The sequence below is a fragment of the Rhinolophus sinicus genome, linkage group LG02 (genome assembly GCF_036562045.2).
Source record: "Rhinolophus sinicus isolate RSC01 linkage group LG02, ASM3656204v1, whole genome shotgun sequence".
NCBI lineage: Eukaryota > Metazoa > Chordata > Mammalia > Chiroptera > Rhinolophidae > Rhinolophus > Rhinolophus sinicus.
This window is the reverse complement of record NC_133752.1, coordinates 49,167,011-49,175,156: the sequence shown is the minus strand read 5'-3', so window position 1 is coordinate 49,175,156 and position 8,146 is coordinate 49,167,011. Positions and strand designations below refer to the sequence as shown.

General features: G+C 36.6%; 1 pseudogene; it reads left to right on the top strand.

Annotated features, from left to right (window-relative positions):
* The first annotated feature begins 7,312 nt into the window (after positions 1 to 7,312).
* LOC109447186 (guanine nucleotide-binding protein G(I)/G(S)/G(O) subunit gamma-5) lies at positions 7,313 to 7,529 on the top strand (annotated as a pseudogene).
* The last annotated feature ends 617 nt before the right edge of the window (positions 7,530 to 8,146 follow it).

Here is an 8,146-nt window from a genome sequence, read left to right as displayed (position 1 = left end):
ACAGCACTGTCAAAGCTTGGAAGGGCCAATGGACCCCTTACTCGTCCTCCAACATTAAAATGCCCCAGACAAGTCCTGCTTTATTGACCCCAGTTTGGAGGAATTTTAAAAACTGGAAAGTAAAGAATACAATGAGAAATCTAACCTGGGATTGTCACAGGGGTGTCAAAACTGTGGCCCTCGGGCCAACTGCGGTCTGCAATCCATTGTTAATTGGCCCGCAGCAAATTCCAAAAATACATTTAGTTTACTTAACCAGGTGAGGTAATACGTACTTCACCTTGAGTGAGTGGCCCAGCTGTTTGTGTATTTTACCGCATATGGCCCTTGGTAAAAAACGTTGAAAAAAGTTTGGACACCCCTGGTCTAGAGCCATAGTGAGATTAATGGAGATAAAGAACTGACAAAAGGCCCTGGTTCCCTGGGTGAGGACCCAAAACCTAATGCACAGGAGTAAAGTGGTAAGAGGATAAAGAAGAGAAGTTTCTGAGCTTCCTTGACAGAGGAGTCTCATGCACTGTATCAACACCTGTTTGCGTGACCATAGAAATGTGTAAGAATTAATAATAGGATTAAGGTAAAAGTTTGAATGAAATTTGTAATGTTTAAACAGGATTTAGGTGAAGAGGTCGTGTCTCCTTTATCTGAATGCTTTAAGGGAATAGATTTTATATCTGACTAGGGGACATATCCTCTATCTAAAACCTACCATAAAACCAAAACCTACCAAGGCTTTTAATTTATATCATCTAATTGCCCTATAGTAAAGCTATTTTAATTTACAATTCCATAAGAAATGTGTGCCTTGAAAAAATGAAATGTCATTAAACAGAATCTTTGCCAATGTTATGGATCACAAATTTTCTTTGGGATAATTTCATTTGATGTAATTGGTACTACTTGGCTTGTTCATGAAGCTGAGACATATTTTTTGGTCATTTGTATTTATTCTCTTGTGAATTACCTCAATTTATATATTTTCCCCTTTTTATGTCTTATTGATTTAAAAGTATATATTAAAAGTGTTAACCTTTTGTCTGTCAAATATTGAAAGTGCCTTTTTCCCCCTAGATTGTTTTTAACTTTTAATTGTGTTTAAGGCAATTATTTTTAATACAGAAGCTTTAAAACTTTGTATTTAAAACTTTTATTCATGTCCTTAATCTTTCTGTCTAAGGTATCATGTTTAGGAAGACTTCCCTGTTTTATGATAATAACCATTATTCTTGAATAGGAGGCAATTACTAATTAAGACTAGTGGACTAATGCCATTGGCTGAATGGAACCATAACAGAGATTGATTACCAAAAGCCTGAATACTGGATCCATACAAACAACAGAATTGTTTTAGGAAGACTTTTTAGAAATAATTTTTTGGTGCCAGAAAGTAAAGATGGGTTCAAAGAATGATGTAAACATATCAACTTGACATGGAAGGGGCTGATACTGACCAAATCTTAGGCAATCTAAGTATCAAATAAACAACAGTAGTAATGGATTTTGTCCCATTGAATAAAATAGGAATCTTTGAGTCCATACTGATATAAATGCATGAATAAATGAGTAAATGGGGTAAGAGAAAACTCTTCCTTACAGTAGAATATCAACTAATGAATGTAGAAGAAATCTCTTTTGGTAACTATCATTATTACCATAATAATCAATACAGGCAATGGATGCTAAAACTAGTGTGTAATGTTTTAGTAACGGGCTATTTATGTAGTCTCCAAGTATCTCCCCAAAAGATATTTATGAATGACAGGAGGAAAAATAACTTCATAAACACCACCTTAACCATATAATGAAGGTTAACGTCACCAGTGAAGAAACAAGTGGGCATCAGATTCCTCCTGATATAGTGCTCTGAGAAGACCACAACATTAGTTCTGTGATATTCTTGCATAAGCTGAATTTTCTCATGAGGAAACATCAGACAAACTCACACTGACGGTCATTTTATAAAATAACTGCCCTGTACTCCATGAATGTCAATGTCATGAAACATAGAGACTGAGGAACTATTCTAGATGAAAGGAAACTTAAGAAACAGGACAACTAAATGCTGTGTAGAATAACCCACAATGATAGGGACAAATTGGTTCAAATAATACTGAAGTATTGATGAAAAGAATTTTACCCGTTTTTACTTTGCCTTATCTGTCTATAATTAGTATATAACTCAGAAAAACCTGAAAAATAAAGCAACTCTGGAATCTCCACTTCAAGAAGTACTTTAAAAATTTACAAATAGATTTCCCTCAGTTACCCAAATTGCAAAGCTTTGAATATGTTTGAATAATAATTTGTAAGTTTTCTGGCCAGATTGAAACTTTTCCTTGTCATGCTCTAAACTTTACTTTAAAAAAAAGTGTGGATTTTGTTTTTCCAACCTCAGGAATCCCTTTAATATGATCTATGTAAAAAAACAAACAAACCCGCATTTTACACGTGAAATATTCAAGGAACTATGCAAGATAATTTCATGAATCAGAAATGTCACTGTCCATATCATTCCCCAAGTTCTCAGAAGATAAAATGAGATTATTTATTATAAAATTAAAAAGTCTAAATTTTCTAAAAAGCATAATCTCCCTTCACCTAGAGTTCTACCCCAGTGTAACGATAACACAGTCTCTACCTCAAAGTCCCCATAAACTCCCACCACGTGAAATTTTTATAGGAAGGCTCATGAAGCTTTGATCCCTACTATGACAGATTCCTCTTTGGTACATTCAAATATTGTCAAGTATTTTCAAAATATCATTTTCACAGTAAATGTTCAACAAGTATGAGATACACTTCCAAAAGGAACATTACCAGACATACCCTTCCTTGACATAACCACCAGGAGATGTAAGAAGAGACACCAATAGAAGTCAGCCTTAGAACACACTAGAATGAAACATTTTAGGTCTTAAATACATTTCTTAAACTCAAACACATTCTCTTGTGGGAAGATGCTTTCTAGCTGTGTTAGTTTGCTATGGCTGGCATAACAAAATACCACAGACTGGGTGGTTTAAACAATAGAAATTTATTTCTCACCATTCTAGGGGGGTATCAGCAGAATTGTTTTTTTTTTCTGAGACCTCTCTCCTTGGCTTAAAATGGCTGTCTTCTTCCTATTTCTTTACATTGTCCTTCATCTGTGTATCTGTGTTCTAGTTTCTTCTTCTTATAGGGACACCAGTCATATTAGATTAGGGTCTATCCTAATGACTTTGCTTAACTTCAATTACCACTCTCTAAATACAGTCACATTCTGACGTACTGGAGGTTAGGAATTTAACATATGAATTTGAGGGACACAATTCAGCCCATAATATTTACATATATAGACAAAACACTCTCTTCTATGTGTTTCTCCTTTTATATTGTTACTACACAATACTTCTGTCACCAGATGTGTGGGTTTTCCACATATCAAGCAATTCTCTGATACCAGCTGGGTGTCCTACAATTCAATTCAGTTCTGACACTATCTATCTGGAGTTAATTTCAGTCAATTTCAGCTCTTAGTACAGTAGCAGCTACCCATCCCTGTTTCTAGCCCAGTGGCAGCCAGATGTGCTTGGAGTAGCTTGCACACAGTTTACAGGAGCCAGGATGGAAAAAGATAGTACATGCAAATAGTAAACAAAAGAGAGCAGAGGTGACTGTACAAAAATCAGCCAAATAGACTTTAATTCAAAAAAAGGTTATAAGAGACAAAGGGCCTTATATATTAATAAAATGTTCAATACAGCAAGAAGATATAACAATTATAAACATTTACACGCTTAATGACAGACGATTAAAATACATGAAACAAAAACTGACAGAATTTAAGGGAGAAATAGACAGTTCTACAGTAATAGCTGGAGACTTCAATACCCCACTCACAATAACAGATGAAACAATTAGACAGAATATAAGTAAGGAAATACAGGGCTTAACACAATAAACCAACTAGATCTAACAGACATACACAACCCTCTACCCAATAACAGCAGAATAAACATTCTCAAGTTCACATGGGACATTTTTCCAGGATAGGCCATATGTTAGGCTACAATTAAGTCTCAAAAGATTTAAAAAGATAGATATCATGCAAAATATCTTCGCTAACCACAGTGCTATGCAGTTAGCAATCAGTAACAAGAAAAGCAGGAAAATTTCACAAAATTGTGGAAATTAAACGACATACTTTTAAACAACCAATCAAAGAAGAAATCACAAAGGAAATCACTTAGAGATGAATGAAAATGAAAACCCAACATAACAAAACTTATGGGACACATTGAAAGTGGTGCTAAGGGGGAAATTTATAGCTATAAACAGTTCCATTACAAAAAAAAACACACACACAAAAAACAAACAAACAAAAAAAACCAAGAAAGATCTGAAATCAACAACCTAACTTTATAATTTAGGGAACTAGAGAAAGAAGAATGTGTTAAACCCAAAGTTGGTAGAAAGAAGGAAATCATGAAGATTAGAGCACAGATAAATGAAATAGAAAACAGAAAAACAATAGAGAAAAGTCAATAGAACTAAAAGTTGGTTCTCTTCCTGGTACAGGGAGGGCATCTTTCTCACGGGAAATTTTATTATCTGCTTTTTGGTAGAAAGAGAGAAGTCAGAATGCTCTCCTGTCTCTGCTGTTTTTCAAATGTCTTCAGCTCAAAATAATCAATGTGCCAAAGCAGCATATTTGGGGGTGGTTTGTTCTAAAGTCTTTGAACTTATTTATTTTATGCTAAAAATAGATTTACCAAGCATTTCTCCTTGTTGCAGGCATCAAACAATATGAGTCAAAGGGAATCTTGGACATCATTTGGTCAATTCTTCTCATTTTACTGACACAGAAACTGAAGCCCAGAGCAATTAATTAAACCATCCAAGTTTGTAAGTAGTAATTTTTAAAATATTATTTTATATGCTCCATATTTATTTAGAGCCATCAAATTTTTTTGTCTTCTTTTTCAGCTTTATTGGGGGTATGATTGACAAGTAGCAATGTATAATTGTATATATTTATAGTATATAACTTGATGTTCTGATGTATGAATGCATTGTGCAATGATCATGACAATCAAGCTAGTTAAAATATCCATCATCCCACATAGTTACCTTTGTGTGTGTGTTGAGAATACTTAAAATATACCTTCTACGGCAATGTCAAGTATACAATACAGTATTATTAACTATGGTCACCATGTTGCACATTAGGTCTCCAGAACTTATTCACCTTGCATAACTATATTTATACCCTTTGACTAACATCTTCCCATTTTCTCCACTCTCCAACCCTTGTCAGTCACCATTCTACCCTGTGCTTCTATGAGTTCAACTATATAGATCATTACAGTATTCGTCTTTCTATACCGGGCTTACTTTACTTACCATAATGTTCTCCAGTTTGATCCATGTTGTCACAAATGGCAGGATTTCCTTCTTTTTTTAAGGCTGAATAATAGTCGTGTGTGTGTGTGTGTGTGTGTGTGTGTGTGTGTGTGTGTGTAGCTCACATTTTCTTTATCCATTCATCCTTTGATGGACATTTAGGGTATTTCTATATCTTGACTAATGATGCTGCTATGAACTGTAAATACTAATTTAAAGCATAGTCAGAACAGAAACTCTGGGGTCCTGACTCCCAGCGCCATGCCCTTTCCACTAAGCCAAAAAGAATAAAGAGGTGACTGAGAGAGAAGTTGCCTTATACACGGGAAATATATCAGGCATTGGAAAATCCTCGGAAATGCTAGGAAAGCTGGTCAGAACTTAGATCCACCAAGGGAGTTAAGATTTTAAGTGCAATCCCTGGGGAGCTTAAGTAGGCCTGGACAAATCAGTCTTCGTCATAACCAACACTATTTTACATTAGTAACACTAGTTGTTTTAATTCATGATTTACATTTAACCTTTGACTTCTAACTTAAGGTCAAGGTATCAGAGATAAACAAAACCAGACATTAATTAAAACAGTGATAATAGATTTTATTCAGTAACTATTGACAGTGGAAAGAGTTGAGCTGCATTCTAATTTGTGCAGAGCTCACTGGGTGCTTTAAAGGGAGAAGGAGGGCGTAAGGAGGGTGGCTCAATTAAAGCCAGGGAAGTGAAAAATTACAAAAGGTTGGTGAGTGTACATGTAACCAGGCCAGCTGTGTCTGCTAGTTTGGAATTAGCTGAAGTTCGGTTTCTACCCTCCCACAGAGACTGGGAGATAGAGGCCTATCCTTCCCAATGATTACATTTCAAAGGAATGGCCTTCAGATTCTAAAGAAAAGACATTTCCTAAGTTGTAGGAAATACACAAACATCTCAATGGGACAGAGGAAGGATTTACAGGTCTTTTTTAAGGAAATGCTGTAGGAAAGAGAAGTCAGGGGCTTATCATCAGGGATTGTTAGAACAAACAGTAAATTCTTTGGACAGCCTGAGCTTTTCTAGACAGTAACTCAATAGGGGGCAGGAGTTTCCCAGGGACACGCCTTAGGCTGCTAGAAGCTGTGTTAAAAGCTGAGTCAAGTTTCCTACTGCAGGAATTTGAATGCAGTGCTCACGCTGAGAGTTTTTGCAGTTCTCCAATCCTTATTTGTTAGAGATGGAATGTCATAAATTCAAATTCCATTCCTGGGAACCCATTTCATACTACAGATATACCAAAACTGATGAGTAAATGAAGTAGGGAGAAAACAAATGCAAATCTTTGTTTTTATAAAAATGCATTTAAATACAATATATAATTCATAACCATAGATGTTTTAAAGTGCTCACTGTGTGAGAGGCATACTGCCAAGAGGTTCCCACATCACTGGGAACCTCTTCCCAAACTACAATCTTATAAATCACTTAAAATTTATATTTATTTCATTTAGATTTGGTTTACTATTTTAAAATAATGTATACCATCATATGATACAAATTTTATCAGGTAGGTATGCAGTAACATGTCTCCCTACCATCTCTGTCCCCCATCACCTCTGGAGCTCCTTTTTAGACTGCTTCCGAGGCCTCAAGATAGAGTTAATGAATCAGAATCATCAGAGATGAGGCCCAAACATTGGCATGTTTGAAAAAGGTGGTTCTGATAGTCTTCAGGTTTGGAAACCATTGCTTTACAGGAGATTATAAAAGAAGTGCTTTCATTACCCAAGCTTTAGAGACGAGGAAAGTGAAGTTACCTCATAGGGTGGGCCCCTACTCCAGTATGACTGGTGTTCTTATAAAAGAATGCCACGTAAAGAGACACGCACAGCCTCGCCTCGCTGTCCCGCGGACTGGCCCCGCGGACCCAGGACCCGCCGACCTACAAACCGACTAACCTGCCGGCTCTCGCGTGCGCGTGTCTGGTTCCTTCAGCGTCACCGCTATGAGGAAAGTAGTTCAACAGTTGCGGGCTCAACCGCCTGAAGGTTTCCCAGGCAGCTGCAGATTTGAAACAATTCTGTCTGCAGAAATCTCAACATGACTCTCTGCTGACTGGAGTATCTTCAAGTACAAATCCCTTTCGACCCTAGAAAGTCTGTTCCTTTTTGTAGTGAAACTAATCTTTGGAGGTTTTGTAAACCACTTTTCATGGACCAGTGAAAACTGAAAGGAGAGTTACATCTGATGCCTGTACAAAAAGCTTCTGCCTATAACATGTGCCATACTATATACAAACTTCTGCTTTTGCCAATCCTTAAAATCTACCTCTCTGAATTTTCATGAATTTCTATTTCATAAGGGAAATTATTTTATATTTACTGGTTGCAGCATACAATAAATTACTTAGTATTAAAAAAAAAAAAAAGACATACACCAGGGGAGAATACCACCTGAACATGAAAGCAGAGATGGGGTAATGCAGCTGCAAGCCAAGAAACGCAGGCTGCAGACGAACTACCAGGAGCTAGAAAAGAGGCACAGAATAGATTTTCCCTCACGTCCCTCAGAAAGAACGAGCCCTGCCCTGCTGAGTTTGGACTTCCAGGCTCCAGAACTGTGAGATAAGGAATTTCTGTTTAAGCCGCCCAGTCTGCTGTACTTTGTTGAGGCAGTCCTAGCAATTCAGTACGTTTTCTAAAAGAGAAGACTACTTTGCTGCTTAAAAGCCCCCTTGTCGTCAACAATGTTATAAAGATCATGTTGGTGCCAGATGGGCACTGGATTTATT